This window comes from Melanerpes formicivorus, unplaced genomic scaffold (genome assembly GCF_026170545.1).
Source record: "Melanerpes formicivorus ecotype bairdi unplaced genomic scaffold, bMelFor1.0.p_v2 SCAF_4, whole genome shotgun sequence".
Taxonomy (NCBI): domain Eukaryota; kingdom Metazoa; phylum Chordata; class Aves; order Piciformes; family Picidae; genus Melanerpes; species Melanerpes formicivorus.
In genome coordinates this window covers 17,085,925-17,105,747 of record NW_027142356.1, presented here as the reverse complement: position 1 = coordinate 17,105,747, position 19,823 = coordinate 17,085,925, and the positions used below count along the sequence as shown (strand labels likewise).

Below are 19,823 nucleotides of genomic sequence, written 5' to 3'. Positions count from 1 at the left end.
GATATTCCATACAAGGTAGAGGAAGTAGAAAATGGAAAGAGAGGAACGTTCCGGACAGTACACATCCCAAGTACACATTATGCATGATGAAACCCTGCTTTCCTAGAGATAGCTGAACACCTGCCTGCCAACAGGGACTAGTGAATGAATTCTATATTTTGTTTTGCTTGCATGTGTGCCTTTTTCTTTACCTACTAAACTGTCTTTATGTCAACCGCGAGTTTTTTCACTTTTACTTTTGCAGTTCACGCCCTCATCCCGCCAGGGGGCAGAGGAGAATGAGTGAGAGCCTGGGTAGGGCTTAGTTGCTGGCTGTTGTTAAACCACAACGCTGGTGTTAAGATTTTTATTTTGTTTGGAAGGCTCTTAAGGCTTAATTTTGGGATTTGCAGTACTGTTATAAACAAGGAAAGTCAACATTTGAGGGTAGGTATGTTTTAGTAACTGTGGAATAAATGGTGGGGAAATGTTATTAAATTTATTAATATATTAAAATTTAACACAGACTTGAAGATTTTTGGACTAATGCTACACTTTTCAGTTTAATAGTTGGTTTTGTATTTTTAACATCTAATTATCCTAATGAATCTTGAAGATGTTACACATAGATATCACAATTTATTTCTAAAGGAAATTTTATGGATGTCTTATCAGTAAGCTGGAACCACTTCTGATTGAATTAGTCTGATGTATTTAAAAACATACTAGTAATAATGAGTAAGCAGTACATAAAATCACACACCTTAACATAGCAAAAATTAGGTGACATTCTGTGATGTATTTTATGTCTGATTTTTATGGTGACTCAACTTTTCTATTAGACTTCATACTGATAAAAAAAGGGCATTGCTCATATCTATTGACACTGCTGCCTTTTTAGCCTCACTGCTGCATTGAAATATAATTAATTTCCCCCGAGATTAAGAGGCTATATTTTTCCAAACAAAGAAGAATGCCATGCAAATGCTTAGGAACAGATCCAAACCCTATAATATTTAAAGGAATCTTTCACTTGGAGGACAAAATCTTGAGTTTTGCCAGAAAAGAGGAATGGAAGCTCTTACATTATGTTTGATTCACAGTTACGTGCCTATGACAAAAAAACCCAACACAAACCAAACCATTTTTATAAGAAAAAGAAATGTTGAAAGAATATTGCTTTTTTAGTTTTATATATATCCATTTACATCTTCTTTACTGACATTATGCTGTAAGGTCTGCATATATAACCCTTTTCTAAGAACTGGGCTTGTTTCAGTAGTATTATTGCTAGTAGTAAATATGAGCATAGGTTTTACACAAGGAAAGTTCTAACTTAAATTCTACGAGACGTTAAAATGCTTATAATTTAGACAGTAAATGTAAAGTTCTGACTCAGGAGAAAAGCTCTTGATTGTCTCTGGATCACTTCATTGTTTAGATGGGTTTATTAATGTATTCTATATTTGTATTTTGATCATGCTTAGACTTTCAGTATTTACAGAAATGTTAATTTAACTTTTTAAGTAGTTGTATAAGAATTTATGTGGCCATAAAAATGGAAAACAATAATCAAAACAGGTGTTTGAAATGAACAATATAAATTTGCTATCAGTGTTTGGGCTTCTGCCTGATCAGAATTTTTTTATGTGGAAAGCTTTAACACTGAATAAGCTAAATTGTGGCAAAATAAACCTGTAATTCACTGTTGTCCTGCTTTCTTTAGTTTGTATTGCTGTTACTTGCATGATGTCAGTCAGCAGTCTGAATTCTGTGAAAATGCATGTGGATCACAAATGTGTTATGAATTTTAGTCTTTCAGCTACCATGCATATTTCTCTCTGGTTTGTAATTTAAATGCAAAATTATCTTTTTGTGTGACCTGTCTGTTACAAAATTCAATGCACTGATCAATGTAAAATAAAACCACTGGAAACGTGTGCTGGTTTCAAAGAGCTAGTAAAAACTGAAATTACAACTACTAAGTCTGCAAATATTTGAGTGTTTGCTCCTAGCTTGTGATATTTTAAAGCAAGAGTAAAATCTCCTTGGTACATACATGTGTATACAAACAAAGTCCTTAAGAAATTAGAAACTTGAAAGAAATGTAAATACTAGAAATTAAGGCAATGATTCAGTAAACAGTGACTTCCTCTTATACAAAGGCCAACTTCATTTTCAGACCCCCATACTTTCCTGGAAACTCCCAACATTAATCTTTTTTGTATTTGCTCTGCCCTTTGTCTACTCATGCTTTATTATTAAATGCATTTCTTGTTGTTAACAGGTAGATGGCATCAAAACTTCCATCAGTATTTCTGCAGAAATCCATTCAAGGCATAACAAATCTTTACCTGGACTTAAAGTCTAAGGGAAGGGAGAGTACTGTGATACTGTGAGGTGCAACAATAGTACAACTAATGTTTTGGGAAAGACAGAAAGTAAGAGACATCATTGTTCATGAACATTTAATGGTAGTTTTGCCCCTTAAAGAAGGGACACTTCTCTACTTCTGATCTGGCTATACTGGAATGAGGAACTGAAATGGAACCACAGAAAACATAAGTTTGGTTGGTTGATTGGTTGTTTTGTTTTGTTTTTTGTTTTTTTTTTTTTTTTAATATGGAAGAGACTATAACCTTCAGTTACATATGAGTTCCTCTCTCTCCCTGGTATAATAACCAACCAACCAAAACCAGCTGTTCCAGCCATAAGAGCCTTGCAATATTACACCCAACAAGTGGCATAAAGGTCTGGTGATGTTTATGAAAGACAGAGCATATCAGTGTATCAGTAGCAAACTATAAAGTGGTAGCAAAACGAGGTGATGAAGTCAGGACGATCATCATGCCTATGGTGAATACAATGGTAAGTGATGTCTGCTTCCTACTGTCTTGACTGGCATCTTAATTTTTCTCATTTCAGGGATTCAACTTAGATGGTTTAGAAAAATGTCTGGCACCACAAGAAATCCAAAGCTCATTGTTTTATTAGTGCATCAGATCAATTTAGAATTTGCAAATTGCCTAATTTCTGTTAAATGAAGATATTTTTTAGGCATGCCACGTGCTGGACAGGCCACAGATGCTATGATAGTGACATCTGCATCTTGGCAATGCCAAAGAGAAAAAGAAAAAAAACCAAACAAACTGCAAACCCTACCCACACACCTGAATGGAAATTTCTGGTAAGTTAATTCATCATTAAATATTATTAATACTGTGTAACGCTGTTAGGGAAAAGGGAACTGATTTTATTAGATCTTGTGTTAAAAATAGCAATCATTAACATAGTGGAGAGCATGTGTGTGTCTATGAATAGATGGATGGATGGATGGACTCCAGCATGGATCACTGCTTCGAAGGCAGGCTTGTGCCTTAGGTTAAGCTCAGCTGCTTCTGTTATCATATAGAAACCAGCAACATATCAAAATGATTGTCATGGCAGCTAACACATGGCAGGAGGCAGCTAAAAGAAGCCTCCTAGTGCTTGGGAGTCACATCACAATGAAAATATTTCATTTTGTATTGTTTACATGCAGAAAGGTAAAGCAATGGCACATTGCCATTATTGGTGTCTCAGTTCAGATTAGACTGATAAAAAGACACTCAAAATAAAATGCCAACCAAATAAAGAGTATAGTATCTGTTTGTCAATATTATTGTTACACAAAGGTTATTGAGGCAGGTTCACATGAGAAAAGAATTCATAGTGTAGTTTATAGCTGATAGCATATTTTACAACAGAGAAAAGTAGTTTTGAGGTAGGATAAAAATAAAAGAGAAGAAAAAAGGGAAAGGGAAAACTCTCTCCAGTTGTTATCTTCTGGGGTCACTGCTCAATAGCTGCTGATGATTTTTTTGCCATGCTTTCCCCCTAATATTTTATGATTTACACTGGGACTTGTTCTAACACCCTACAGCTTGTTCTTGCTTATAAATCTGCTATCTGATTGGGTTATGCTAACTAGGTGCAAGCACAGCATCCTGATTAGCTGTTAAATTCCTGTATGAATGTATTATTGGATGATATTTACAAAATATTTCAGTGGTTATCTACCTTATGTTGCACTTTTAGCTTTCTCTCATATAAACAAAAATCAGAAAACTGGTGGTAAAGCAAAGGAAAAGAAAGAAGGGCCATCTCCCACCAGCAGTATTTGATCTCACAAGAACTGCCTGAGCAAGAATACCAAGTTTTCCATAGGTGCAAGATCACGGGACCAACAGCTCAGGAACAACAACATGGGTACACACCACTGCCACAGAGGTGCTGAGAAGAGGCTGCTGCTGCAGCTGAAGAGAGAGGTTCCAGAGGTGCAAACAGTGGAGCTTTAGCACTATGTAGGGTGATAGCACCAAGTCACCCAAAGGTATGTTGAAGTGGGCTGCATATCCTGAGCTTTGGATTTGATACACTTTAGATATAATGTTTTGTTCTCTTCTCCTTTGTCCTGTAGAAGTGAATTGCAAGACACAGATAGCTTTGTAAAGGATAATAAATCCATTTGCACAGGGAAATGATGTGATAGGCATTGTCTTAGATTGTTTGTGAAGACAAGGCTTTAAAACTTTTTCCCAAACAATTTGAATGTTTTGTCAATTTATAATGCTTCTTTGGGGGGGGGGGGTTAACATCTTTATTTTGTGTTAGAAGTTTTAAAACTGTTTTTATTATTGACCTTGTTTCATAATGTCTCTAATAAACAAACTTTATTGTGAACAAAACATCTGCACACTGAAATCTCTCATTTAAAACTGTTTTTACATCATTTATCAAAGTGTCAGAAAACAGTGTGCCATCAATGCAACTTCTCTTAAAATGGAAAACTCTTAACTGTTTTCCAAAGAGTTCTTCTAAGGATTCTTTAGAAGGGAGCAAGCAGCCTCTGGAACCACAGAACCAGCTGACTTTGCTGTTAAAAAGGCTGCCAAGAAGCAACATGAAAACATCTTTTGGGATATCATTCTTGCAAAACAGCCTAAGACATTCAGGCAATATAAAAAAAAAAAAAAATAAAGTGAAATAGCTTTGCAGCAAAATGAAACCAGCTCTACAGGCAGTGTCCTACTTATACTTGGGAGGTTTTAATAACTTCTACAAAGCTGAAGCTGTTAAGGATTAAATTTTAAGAATAATAGAGACATTACTTATTATGAAATCTGAATAAAATTTAATACAAATATGAATTTGCCAGGCTTTGGTTCCACATGACTGCGTTGTCCCCCTGGCCTCCAGGCAAATTTGGAAAATTCTGGGTTTAAAAATGAACAATTTCAAAGTGGTGTTTGAATCAAAGCAATTTTAAAAGGTTTTATGAGCATCTCAGTGCTCAACAACATCTGTTAAAACTTAGTCATTACTAGATATTTATATAAATTGCTGTAGTTTATTTTATACTTTCAGTAAAAGTGATGTTTATTATCATATTTTTTAGCTAAAAATAATAGCAATGATATTTTTCTTTCACTGCCCATGACTGTAATCTTTGGGTTAAGTACACAATAAATTATTTTGCACAGTAATTATTAGTTTAAGTACATAATAAATTATTTGCTATTGGTAATTACAAGAGATTTTTAATTTGGCATTGCTTTCCATCAAATGTCTTCTGAATGGAATATACATTTCCACCTCACACCCTTGTATTGGTTATAGGGTAAAAGTTCAGCTGATTCAAATAAATAATCATACGTTTTATTTTTAGCTCCTGGTATAGATCTTCCTTATCAAGATGTCAATGACAAAAGGAAAGGAAAGGACAAAAGGTAAAAGCACTATGGCAAAGGTGAAGTCACAGATGTCATAGATTACTGATAGATTACTGATACTTTGAATAAACAGTTTAATAAATAACACAGAATTCACTTTCTGTTTTGTATGATCAGGTTCTTATTCTGATGTTACACTGCAATGTAAAATACCACAACAAAAAACCCCTAGATATATTGTGATGGAGATTTATGTAACTTATACAAGATTATACACATTTTTCACTTAAGATTCACAAGCTGCATTTCTTTCATGGGTGATTTATTTTAAATCTCTTTCCAGCTTGTTCATTCCCCAAGATAGTCCCACAATAACTTGGTAGTTAGCACATTTGCCAAGAATGTGGGGCAGGCAAATTTAATACCTACTTTTTCAGAGGTCCATATCCTCTATCTTCTGGTGGAATACTCTAATCAAAGAACTTGCATATAGTGTCTGGGATATGACTTTAGTGGAAAATTCCAAATGGACAAAAAAGTTCAAAATCCAGTGACTGGTGAGAGGAAGCTTGAGGGAGCATCCTTTCTTTTGAAATGCTGACCTGGAAAGGCAATGAAGACTCATAGTTCCAGTGTGAGGCAATGAAGTTTACATGAATTCTGCTAATGAGTTATGTGGCTCCACATGCTACATGTTGCTAGTAAAAAGTCATGTAATCAAGGATCTGTTGTACAACATACTGGACCATTTCAAGTTGGCCTTAACTGAGGCAAAGATGGATGGTTTAGCTTTTTTATTTTTTTCACTGTATAAACAATAATTTATCTGAGCAATTAGAAAAGCTACATTCCAGTATGGTCTTTCAATTTTATTGGTTTTTTTTTAAAACAGACTTCAGTTTTATTCCTAAGAAGTTGTGTCAGTGCACTTGAAGATAGCAGTACAGTGTTAACATTTCTCAGGCCTCATAACTGTAGTCTTTCTCTCAAATCCTATAATCTGTCAATCTCTTATCTTTTGTCTAGACTAGTATTGTACTCCCTGCTAGCTTGCTTTCTCTACTTATAGTCAGCACACTTTTCAGCATCTCTCTACTTTCAGTTTCTATTAGAGCTACAAGATTAATTCTCGTTTCTCTTTCTCCTACAGATCATCCATAGGCCACCTGCCCTGGTCCCATTTACAGATGGTATCACTAAATACCACCTCTGAACTGACACCTTCTAGATCTTCTCATCACACCTGACCTTTTGCTGTCAGTCTGCGTTCTGTCACTGCTGTGCCAACTCAAATTCAAACTAGCAAACGTATGTTTATGCTTCAGAGCCCTGCACAGCTGTAATGGAATGTGATTTGAGTGACAGATTATCTCTCCTTCATCTCTTTTCATGTTAAAACATACAGCTAGTACTGCACAAGTAATGACAGTTTTTCTCTTTGCCATGGAGAGACTTGCAAATTAAATAGTCAAAGCTCAGCTGTGCTACACAGGATGCCAGTTTGGCAACTAGAAGTTGAACAGTTGAGATGGAAAGACCCTTTCTCTGTGTGGCTGTGGAAAACATTGCTGATTTCACAGTCCCTTTGTGGAAATTGATGTCCTGTGCTAAAGAGTAAATTATTCCAGTGCAGGTACATTTTTTTTTTTAAGTCCATTGACACTTCCAGACAGTTTATAGTTTTATTTCTTGCTCATTATGTTCAATTAGACCTTGCAAAGGTATGGTGGCAAGGCCTGCCATGATCACTAGGTATGTATCACCAGTTCTATTATCACAGACCAAACTACATTGCAAGTAGTGATGAGAAAAGATTGTTCCATGCTGCTTTTTATCACAAATACTGTATCATTGTAACGTATGCATCAGGACTTCGTGTGCCCTTCCATTGATCAAGCTATGACGTATGGAACTGTTGTATTAATTATGAATTGAGAATAGAAGTATAAAGATCCTCCAAAATTGACTACATTTCTGTAATGCATAATTAAAATGTTCATGTCAGCAAATACCATTAATTGCACTTAATAATGCATTATGCTACTGTTTCATTAAACTGACAGAGGTACTCGCAAAACATAGTAAGGTTGATAATAGAAAGGGAGTGGAAATCTATTTCATATCCTCACTTTGTCTTCTTAAGTAAAATGTGACTTTATACATTTATTCTATAAATGTAAGTATTGATACCTGATACAGTTCTGAATAATGTATAGTAAGTATAAATAAAGCAGTTGTTCAAAATTTCCTTTTTTTTTTCTTTTTCATTGAAATGTGTTAGATGTGGAAGGTCTAAAGATTAAAAATAACAAAATAACTGAAGGTTACTGAAATTGGCCCTTTTTTAAGTTAGGAAGAGTAATCAATGGTGAGTTTGATTCAAACTCTTTTTCTTCAAAATATAAACCAAAACATGCGCTGAATACTTTTTTCCTAAGCATGAAGGAATGCAAGAGCTGTTACCTTTTCAAGGCTCCATGCTGTTTTTCTGTAAAATTGAAGTGAAAAGGTCTGTCTTCAGTTTTTGTAGAAGAGGGGGAAAGCAAAAGAAAAAAGAGCAGGCAAAAGTGTTCCCAGTGCTTTCACTAATCACGTTTAATTTTCAAAAGGATATTTCTACACCTTCCTTTATTTACATCACAGTCTAGACACAGCTCAGCTTCTAAAGGTACTTAGGCAAACTTTCTAAGTCACTAAAAACAGGCAGATGCTTAGTATCATTTTCAGAAGTAGTTATGATTCGTATCAAGTTTGTGTTACCTTAAAGATTCAGATCAAGTTTCTTTGTGCATGAGGTTTGTATTTGCCAGTTCCTTGTGATTCTGAAAGGAAATTGAAATTGTTAGTGCAAGGACATGAAATTCCACTCAGTGATGCATTCATGATACCTGTGACTAGGAAATGCTCTCAAACATTCTCTGCAAGAAACAATTACAGATACTGCAGTCTTTAAAGGCTTTATATTTGTATGGAACAAAATTGTCTGGAGGAACATTACATACTAATTTACATACAAAATAAAAAGTAAAGAAAATGGGTGTTCTAAACCCAGACATTTAACCAGCTAATTAAAATGTAACTTATATACCTGCAGTATTTCTACCAAAAAAAGGAGCCATGTAAACCAAATAGAATAATAGTATAGAACAAAGTTGATATATTTTTGATCTCTATGTTTTGAGTAGTGGTTTTTTGGTTGGTTGGGGCTTTTTTAACATATGGGAGCAACTCTTCAGAGATAGTATAAGAATCTAAGTATAATTTTAATTTTTTTCCCCTTTTTTAACAACATACTGTAGTTTAATTTAGTAATGGACAGGGACCATATGGGTGAAGTGCAGGTCTCTTGGTAAAGATTCTTACAACACTTCTGGAAAATATGTTAAAATACTTGTTGTTCTATTCAGATACCAAAGTATAAAACCTTAACAAACCTTTTTTCATGAAAACCTGTTCTGCCATCAGCAAATTTGATGTGATTAAGTAAAACATGCAGGACTAGTTCTATTCTTGGGTGAAAAATTACTGATTGAACAGTTCATTGTGCATGTATTGTAAGAAGATTAAGCAAGCACAAAATAAAAAGGTATCTGCTCCAGTTACGGGAAATGCAGCATGGATGTTTTTAATTAATCACATAGTGTAAGTAGACAATAGAGACAAATTACACTGGATTTCTGTCACTAATATAGTTACTATATAAGAAAAACTTATCAATGTTCATCAGAACTCCCACCATCCCACCAGCAACAAACAGTGAAAGACTGATGGGGAGGAAGCATGGGAAAGATCTAAGTGCATCAAAGGTATGAAGCTACCATGTGTTTTGGATTAGTTTGGATCAAGAAAAACAATAAGCAGTGTGGAGATAGTCCCAAAAGGGTGCTGTGCAGTGAACAAATGTGTGTTTTAGTGGGACAATCACAGAATGTTAGGGGTTGGAAGGGACCTTGAAAGACCATCTGGTCCATCCCTGCCAGAGGACAATCACCTAGAGTTGGTCACACAGGAATGTGTCCAGGTGGGTTTTGAATGTCTCCAGAGAAGGAGACTCCACAACCTCTCTGGGCAGCCTGTTTCAGTGTTCTCTCACCCTCACAGGGGAAAAGTTACTCCTTATGTTTATGTGGAACCTCCTATGCTCCAGAAACAACAGCCAGGAAGAAAGGACCCATCACACTCTGTCTAAAAGCTGTGGAAATAGAGGGGAAATTTCCAGCAAAATTTCCAGAGCACTCTGAAATAGAAGAATAATAATCAGAAATTAATCATGAGAAACATTTAAGGATTACATTCTATGTGACTATATAAATGCATGAGAGAGAGTGTACATCTGACAGCATACATCTGGACATTGTTGTCCCTCTAGTTATGCTCACTGTGTTGTGATGCAAATAGGGTTAATAAATGTTTTGTTTTACCCTCCTCCCAGTTGCAAATGAATGCAAGATCAATGGTACCATTACTGGTCTTTTTTACGTGTCAATGTTTCCCTGACAATGTGCACTATGAGCATAAGAGGATGGTTTGACCTCCTTATTGTACTGGGATGTGGCAATTAATTTTTTATTGAAATTTCAATTAGCTTTTCTGTTCTTATAATGTTTTTCCTAAGCCCTCTTTTGAAGTTCTTACTGAGGTTACCCGAAAAAATCATTTAAGCATGACTGTGTTAAAAGGTAGAGGTAAAGAAAACAAATTATTTTTATTGTGTACAAAATTGAGGTCACGTTAGGTTAACTGAATCAGATTCCTTGAAGAGATGAAGAATTTCCACATCATGAAGAATCATTCAGAGAATTCTAATTGAAAAAAGACAGACACCAACCTCTTGTAAAAAGAAAAAAAAATTGCAAAGATTAGTAAAATGAAGCAAGAAAAGCTGAAACAGATTTTACAGACTGTTACTTTTATTACCCTTATAAAAGAATAATTGCCAATTGAAAAACAATGGAGAAAACCCTGCAGATTAGATCTTAATATTAAGTTGTGTAGCATATTGGACCAACTAAAGAACACAGGAATTAGGTCTTACATTTATAATTCTTATGCATCTGAATTAAATGTTAATAGAAATGTTCTGCATCATGCAGGTCATCCTTACTGTACTTTGAGGAAATGTATGTATGTTAAACACAGGGAATCTGAAGTTCACTAGCCCTTGTGTTGTATAAGTGCTAACCCAGTATTTACATTTAAAATCAGCTTTGCTCAATACTAAAAGCTATGTTCAAAAGTATAACTATGATGCAAGGTCCTCTAGTTTCTGTGAAAATTTATGTCATTTGCCAAGCTTGGTCTCTGGGATGTGAATGCATTTAAGTTCATAAATTGCAGACTAGTAATTTCCATAAAAAAGAAAGTCATTCCCACTGTTGTAGCTAAGAAGCCAATAAGCCCATTTTCCCAGTGATAATGCTTATATAACTCATAGGGCATTTAACTCAGTCCAAGAAAGGAGGAATAGATAGATGCGTGCCTGTGCATGAGTCTTTGGTGCAGGAAAGTGTTTATCAACTCCCTCAGCGGTATTGAGTCCCTTTTGTGAAGTTCAGGAGAAAAAAACAACAGAGGAGTTATGGCCTGCTCTGCACTGAAAGGAGGCATTTAAAAGACACAAAAAGACAGGAAGAAATTAATGTAAGCTTAGTAAAATGTAGGTAGGAAAAAGGGAAAGCAGAAAAGGGTAGAAAGGAGGACCACTATGTCAGCCTTGCCTTTGAGCATCGGAAGATCCTCCTAGAAGACATGCAAAGGTACATTGAGGAAAGGGAGGTGATTCAAGACAGACAGCATTTATTCACCAAGGGCAGGTCATGATGTCTGTAAGGCAGTTACTCTATCAGTGGACAAGGGAAGAGGTAGTTATCTGGAGTTCTGTAATGCCTTTGACTTGGTCCCCAACAACATCCTTCTTTCTAAATTGGAGAGAAATAAATTTGATGGGTGGACTGTTTGGTACATGCAGAATTGCTTGATGGTCAATGGCTTGATATCCAGATGGAGATTGGTGTCAAGTGGTGTCCTTCAGGGGTCCAGACTGGGACCAGTTCTATTTAACACCTTTATCAATGACATTGACAATAGGGTTGATTACAACATCATCTAGTTTCCAGCTGACACCAAGCTGAGTGGTGCACTAGACACACCTGAGGGACCTGGATAAGCTTGAGATGTGGGCCCATGTGAACCTCATGAGGTTCAAAAAGGCCACCTGTAGGGTCTGCACCTTGGTTGGGGGAATCCCTGATATCAGTACAGGCTGGGAGAGGATGTGGTCAAGAGCAGCTCTATGCAGCAGGGAATACTCATGGATGAAAAGCTAGGCTTGACTTAACAATGTGTGCTTGCAGCCCAGAAGGCCAACCGTATCCTGGGCTGCATGAAAAGAAGCATTGCTGGCAGTTTGAGAGTGGTGATTTTCACCCTCTGCTTTGCTCAGTTGATAGATACAAGGAAGAAATTTTTTGCATTGGGGATTGTGAAGCACTAGAATAGGTTGCCCAGAAAGTTGGCAGAAACTGGAAACATTCACAGATAGGTTGGATAGTGCTCCAAGCAAGCTGATCTAGTTAAAGATAGCCCTGATCACTGTAGGAGGGCTGGACTAGATGGCCTTTAAAGATCCCTTCCACCCTACAGTATTTTATGATTCTATGACTGTAAGCTTAATGATTCCATGAATATACTCCATTTTGCAATAGCACCAGAGACTGGCTGAAATTCACAGTTTCAGTCAATACAAATGAATGCAAGTCCTCCAAACTGGGTGGCATCCTACCAGTGATGCAGGTGGACATTTTGTTCTTACATTCCCAGCTGGAGATAACAATGCTGCCTGATGGATAAAATTCCTCCCTGTGTTTTAAAACAAAAATCTGTACCTCTCAAAAAAAAGATGTATTTTCCTGAGTTCTTATGTTGCCTATAGGGAGTTTACAGAGAGAGGAAAAATGTCAGTTACCTCCACCTATAATCAAAGCTGGTTGCCATAGTAATGGCACCTCGTTTTTGTGTCAAATAGAGGTCAGACTCTGGGGTAGTCCCAAGCTATCTCTTTTTTCCTGACTCACAGAGCTGCTCTTTTAAACTTTGCAGATGTACAGTTGGTCATTTTGGTCCATTTTTATTCTTTTTGGTGTTAATCTTCTAAAAGAAAACAGCTCAAAGCACATCAATGGTACATGAGCAACTGAAGAAAATGAATAATTCCTTTTAAAATATTGCAGGCATGCATTTTTTTCACTTATCTTTATATACCTGAAAGTAGTTAAATTTTATGATTACCCAACAACAAAAGAAGGATACAAACATAGGGACAGTTTTCTCTGTTCCTGTTGTTCTCCTTTAAGCATGTGTCATAACAATTTTGCTATTTAAAGCTTGTCTTTAAAGGTAAAGGAACAAAACCAACATCTCTTTCTGGGACAGTGGAGGAATGGGTTGTAGAAGGAGGGTCTATGCTGCTAACTTCTTACCCTTAAAATTATATTTATGATCAGGATTTTTTTACTCTAAAATATTTTTAGTCTAAAACCTACCAGAAGGATGGGATGCCATCCAGAGGGACCTGGACAAGCTGGAGAGGTGGGCCCAGGTGAACCTCATGAAGTTCAATAAAAGCAAGTGCAAGGTTCTGCACCTGGGCTGGAACAATCCTCAGTATCAATAGAGACTGGGGCATGAGGTGCTAGAAAGCAGCCCTGTGGAAAAGGACTTGAGGGTGCCGATGAATGCGAAGCTGGACACAAGTAGACAGCAGGCACTTGCAGCCCAGAAGGGCAATCACACCCTGGGCTGCATCAAAAGGCGCATTGCCAGCAGATCCAGAGAGGTGATTCTACCACTCTGCTCTGGTGAGACCTCACCTGGAGTAGCGTGTACAGGTCTGGAGACCTCAATATAGGAAGGGCATGGACCTGATGGAGAGGGCCCAGAGGAGGACCACAGAAATGATCTGGGGGTTGGAGCACCTCTGTTATGAGGACAAGCTGAGGCAGGTGGGGTTGTTCAGCCTGGAGAAGAGGAGGCTCTGGGGAGACCTGATAGAAGCCTTCCAGTACCTGAAGGTAGCCTACAGGAAGGATGGGGAGAGACTGTTTGCAAAGGGCTGCAGTGACAGGACAAAAAGCAATGGCTTCAAACTAGAGAAGGGCAGATTTAGATTGGATATCAGGAAGAAGTTCTTTAATATGAGGATGGTGAAGCACTGGAACATGTTGCCCAGGGAGGTGGTTGAGGCCTTTTTCATGGAGATATTCAAGGTGAGGCTCAACAAGGCCCTGGGCAGCCTTGCTGGGGATGTCCCTGCTGACTGCAGGGAGGTCAGACTAGATGACCTTTAGGGGTCCTTTTGGGCCTGGACCATTCTGTGGTAACCATTTCATTTCCTAGCTTCTGACTGTTGCTATTCTTAGGATCTTAGTAAAGTAGATAATGAGTTCATCATTTTATAGTGGCAATTTGGTGACCCTTTTATGAGAATGAAGATAAAGAAAAAATTTCTTAAAACTGCAAAATTAATTGCTCTCAACACAGATATCCTGCAATATTTTCAACACAGCAAAACAGGCCTTTGCCCATCCAATGACTGGATAACATGCATATAAACACATCAGTGAAGTTGCTGCCAGATCTATAGATGGAAAAGTGATATAAAAAACATTTGGTAACAAAAATATTTGTATCTGTCTTCAAAATAACTGAATGTAATAAAATCCAGTAAGGAAAACCATGACAGTAAGGTGTTAATGAAGTATATTTTTCCTATCTTTCACATGTACTTGGATTCTTCCTCTGAAGTACATGGAAGCACAGAAAATAAAGGTTGAAAAAATAAATAGCTTTTAAAGTAAATCTGAGGTTCACTGGGGAAAGCCATAGGTGCTGACTATGTATATCCAGTAAAAGGATAAGAAAATACACCTGTTTTTTATTTGAGACTGATTTAACAAAATGTGTTCCTGTGTATTTTTCCATAAAAAACCTGACACTTCAAGGTTAATTCTGAAGCTCATAGCTGTTTACAAGGATCAATAAACTCTATGACTAAATGCAGCAGATTTTTTCTGTCTCTAGCTAAAAATGCTCATGCACTTTGTGTCATTTGTTGGTCTGATGAATAGAAAAATATTTGGGCCAGTGAAGAACAAAAATCAAAACTCACTAGAATGAACAGCAAACTCCCTATTCACTTCAGTGATCTTTGAACTGATCTAAGGTTGTTTTCAACTCACACCACTGAATTTCAGCAAAGAAAATAATCTATCATGGATTGAAATGTATGGATGATGTACAAGACTTTGACACTTTCACCATGGTAAAGACTGTATACTAGTATGACAATACTAGAAGTTCAAAATAAGCATCCAAATAATTGCATAGAATCTAAGTCAAGGAAACTTGTGAGCATTTAGAGGAAGATGAAAGAGTTGCTGTGGTTGACGTCATTGGTTTCCTAGCTTAAATGCATAATATTCTCTGAATACTTTTTGCTAAGATGTTACTTTTAGTTGTACCTTATTAGAGTAAACACGTGGATTTAATGTTGAACACTTCTTTGGAACACTTCCATTGGACTCTCTTGATTTTTTTCCTCAGGGTCTGTGTTTCCCAAGCATGAGTAGACCAACTATAGCTGATTTTAGCATTCTGCTTTTTAAAAGTCAGAGTGAAACTAAGGTTTCCTTTGGTGTGCTTTCTGCAATAAACACACACTGGCGTTGTTTTCTTCAATAGAAAGTTGAACAAACTTGGTTGTTTTGCTGGTATAGACTTATCCATATTCTTTGTTCCGTTAGATTTGGGGTAATATCTTATGGTTTGCACTTGTGTGCAGGTCAAGCACTAGAAACTCCTGGCCTTTGCAAATTACTGGAATTACTGAGATGTTTGGTGTTTTTTGTTCTTTGAAATTAGGTGATTTTGTTGTTCTTTCGAATAGCCAGCACATCTGACAAGCAATGTTGTGGGGTGTTTCACTGTAGTTACAGCAAACAGATTGCCCAGTAAGGACTGTCAAGAATGCTATGAAAATGAGATAGGGTTTTCTGAGGTTATTTTTGGCATAATATATTCTAGCATGTATGTGTTGTGGAGTCTTTTAGGATTCCTGGTAATTTTTTATTAAAAACAGTGACTTCTTCCTTTTCATAAAAAACTAGTTGTTTGCAGTTAGCTGCTTGGGTTTTTTTTTTCCACTTCATAAAGGTCTTCACTAGTCAATGAAAATTACTGGGTTTATGAGTGTTAAGATGGATTATTCTATATATCTCTCACTATTTCTTTTATTTCTGGATGCTCCCAAATGCACTATGAACTAAGTCTGTGGTACTGCTCCCACAAAAGTGGGCATGAAGATCTGAAATGAAACTGGTTTGGGGGTCTGCTTTTCACTTTATGTTCTATTTTTATTACTTTAAGGTTATATAATGAGACTTCAAATCCTACTCATTTTGCTACAAGGGAAACTCAGAACACTGTTATTTAGGGCATGATAAATGTCACTTTTAGTTTTCTAGTATTCAGGTACCATTATGCAAAGTGGTTTCAAAAGATTCTAAACAGATAATGCACCTGATGTCCTTGATGATCTGAAACACTTGGAACAGAGCACCTGAAGTGGTGTAGCAATCTAATTCATGTTGCCTATTCTGTTTACTGAATTTTGCTTCAAGATCTCAGTTTCTTTCAGTGTTATCAGAAAGACAGGAATAAAAGAGAGTTGATGCAACAACGAACAAATTCAAATTTTACTGAAGTATCCTAAAATACTTATGAAAAGTCAGGCTCTTTCTGGATCCTTGCTAAAATTTAACAAACTTACAGGACCTTTGTCTGCTAGATTTATGGTGTTATAAAGCAATTTCCTTGGTCTTAAAAGAGTGATCCCTTGATCTCTGGATTACTATCACCTGCTCAGTATTCTCCCCGCTGCCCAGAGGTCCTGGTAGCTTCTGATAACTTCAGCTGTCAGGGGTCAAGTAATCTTTAACACTGCTACAACAGCTATAATGCTCTGAGAACTTGCTCAGGATTTTTCAGTTGCCCATGCCCTTGGGCTAATTGTATTTGAACCTAATTAGGTTCAGGTGTGTATGTAAATAAGAATGCTTTCTATGGAGTTCTGCCTTTTTAGGGGGATAAGACCTAGTGAGCTGGAGGAACAGGTTTGTTGTGCATGGTAAGATATAGTTTTGTTTTGGCTTTTGATATATTTAAAGTTAAATAACTTAAAAGGAGTTTTGAATAATTTATGAATCACTTAAAACAGAGATGTTGGAGGGGTGGGGTGTGTGTGTCAAGAGCTAGGGATTGGTTTGAAGCTAATGAGAGTGTCTTTTGGGTTTGTAGAAGCAACCACAGGATAAGATGCTTAAGAGAACTTCAGACTGCATCCTGAAGCTGCTTAAGAAAGGTAGGAAATATAAACAAGAGGTCTCTACTGTTTTGCTTAGTATACATTTCACCAAATCACAGGATCACAGGGGCTGGAAGGGACCTCGAAAGATCTTTTAGTCCTATCTAGGATCACCTAGAGTAGGTCATAAAGGAACGTATCCAAGTGGGTTTTGAATGTCTCCAGAGGAGACTCCACCATCTCTCTGGGCAGCTTGTTCCAGTCTTCTGTCACCCTCACAGTGAAAAAGCTTTTCTATATTTTCATGTAGAACCTCCTATAATCCAGCTTGCACCCCTTGCTCCTTCTTCTGTTATTGGACATCACTGTGCAGAGTCTGATGCTGTTCTCCCAACACTAACCTTCACATCTTTATAAACGTGAATGAGGTCACCCTCCAGTGTCCTCTTCTCTGAACAGACCCAGCTCCCTCAACCTTTCTCATAAGGGAGATCCTTAATCATTGGACTTGATGGTCTTTGAGGTCTCTTCCAACCTTGGTGATTCTGTGTGATTTTTTGTGGCTCTGTGCTAGACTCTTTCAAGCAGTTCCCTGTCCTTGAACTGAGGAGCCCAGAACTGGACACAATATTCCTGATGCATTTGTATATTTGTTGCCTTGCCTGGATGCTGTCTGTCTATTTTTTTTAAACTGCACTTTCAGATAATCTCCTGCTGGGCTGGGAGTTGGACTGATTAATCTTTGAGGTCTTTTCCAACCGGATATACTTTGTGATTCTATGATTTTGGTGAATGCTTATGTATTTATTTTTATATTCCTTGCATAAAACCTAACTTGGTTTTGAAATGTTTTGGTAGGCCTGCCAGCTGTTTGCTTTCATTGCCATAGGTAGCTGAAGAAGTGGAGAAATTGAAGTATGTATCTGAGTTAGTGTTGGTTTTAGGGATTACTTTTGTGGTCTGCCTTAATGGGATTCATTATGATTTGAGCTTAGTGTTTCTCCCCAAGAATGGGAATGTATTTTAGTGAAGAAGTTTCTGGTGGAGCTTGGTTAAGACAGAAGTTTTTAAGAATGTTCCAGTTTACTACAGGATTTAGCTATGTTATGAATTTATTTCTCTTGGTTTTCATGGCTATAAATTCTTCAGAAACAAATTTCCCTCTCTCCATGTGTTTTGTTCCTCATGGAGACCTGCCACATGTGTATTGAGATTGGATTACTTTATTTTCTTGCTGGATGTGTAATGTTATGTCATGTGGTCCTTGGATAGTGTGGACATTAAGAAAATTAACAAATTAGGTTCTCATAACAAGTGATGAATTTCAGGTTGGACATGGAAATATTTTTGTGCTCAGTTTTCATTTTAAAAGAATTTCTGTATCCTTTCTGAATCTGTGGGGAGAAGTAATATGCAGTAACATAGGGTAAGCATGCTGTAAATTTAAAGTCTTTGAAAACCAGAAAATGTTGCTGTTGGCATCACTATGTGGTACAACTAATTAGTATTTTGGAGAAGTATAATCTCTAGATACATTCATTATATTAATTAAGAGAAGCTTCCTTTTTGTAAGTGATACTGACTAGCAAAATAAACCCTGAAGTATTTGTGCTTCATTTGAGAAATAGGAAAACCATTTTTAGTTCTGAGCAATCAGAAAGGCAAATACCTGTAATAGCAGGAGTTGTTTTGAGCAATGCATATTTTAACTTGTTTGGCATTAGTACTAGACTTTTCTCTTTTTTTAAAGTATGTTCTTATGCTCTAAGATGATGAAAACACTGCTGCACTTGGAAAAGAGGCTGTCCTGTAGCAGATGGGAGCTCTGGGATTTTGCTGAAATACTATGATGAAACCATAATAGCAGATGTTGAATAAATTTCTTATTTGTAATTCAATTTTTAAGAAACAATGTCTTTTGCTCATTACCTGTCAGTCATGGTATTACCTAACAGAGCAGAGAGGCCTTTTTTTTTTTTTTCTTTTGGTTTTGTTTGCTTGTGGTTTTTGTACTAACGAAGGGATAAGTTTTCCATAGGGAAATAAAAATTTAATGTACTAATCATTAAAAGTATTTCATGCCCACTGACAAGTTTTGCTTTCTATTTTATGCATATTTTTCAAATGTTTCAATTCTGTACTCATATGTACAGAAATATGGACAGTTTAGTATCAAGTCCCTTCCCCTGACGTTCCTTATTGCTCCTTTAAACTGAGCAATTGTTTTGCTCAGATAATGATTTTGAGAGAACCAGTAGCAGTTTGTTGTGAAAGAGAAATGTTGGGAAAGTAAATATCACTGAACCTTGTTTCTAGAATATGTATGACTGAACTCTGCATGGTTAGGAACATGGAAATGTTATGGAAGATGCTTTTGTTAAGGTATATGAGAACACAAAACTTCCATATGGGAAGAGGTAAAATTAACTGCACAATTCAATTGTGTTAAATTATCCACAACCTGAAATGTCAGTTCTGTAATTTTATAGCACAAAGTAGCAATGGATTTTTTTTTCCCTTGTCCTTGTTTTTTAATTTTAATTTTTGTTTTTAAAGCAAGGATAAGCTCAGAACACTACAGCTGACCAAAATCTGCTAAAGTTTGCTTTCACTCTTTTTGGACAAGAACATTTGATGCTGTCTTTGTATAACCTGAAGCCTGCGAAGCAAGGGAGTTACTATTATGCATCTGACAGCAGTGATATCATAGGAGAGCACTTGAAACATGTTTTCATTTCTGTTGTATGATTGTACATTCAACTATGGAAATGTCC

The 19,823-nt window shown here is 36.7% G+C and overlaps 1 long non-coding RNA gene across 2 annotated transcripts in view; it reads left to right on the top strand.

The window, feature by feature from the left end:
* The first annotated feature begins 3,019 nt into the window (after positions 1-3,019).
* LOC137461332 (uncharacterized) overlaps positions 3,020-19,823 on the top strand; it is a 62,200-nt gene continuing 45,396 nt past the window's right edge. The window contains exons 1-5 of one of the 2 annotated variants that reach the window (XR_010993336.1): positions 3,020-3,166; positions 4,057-4,351; positions 5,687-5,747; positions 6,841-7,442; positions 17,043-17,106. This is a non-coding gene — a long non-coding RNA (uncharacterized lncRNA). Of the gene's footprint in view, positions 3,167-4,056; positions 4,352-5,686; positions 5,748-6,840; positions 7,908-17,042; positions 17,107-19,823 lie in introns of those variants that run through there. The other variant, XR_010993335.1, reaches the window with a different exon arrangement.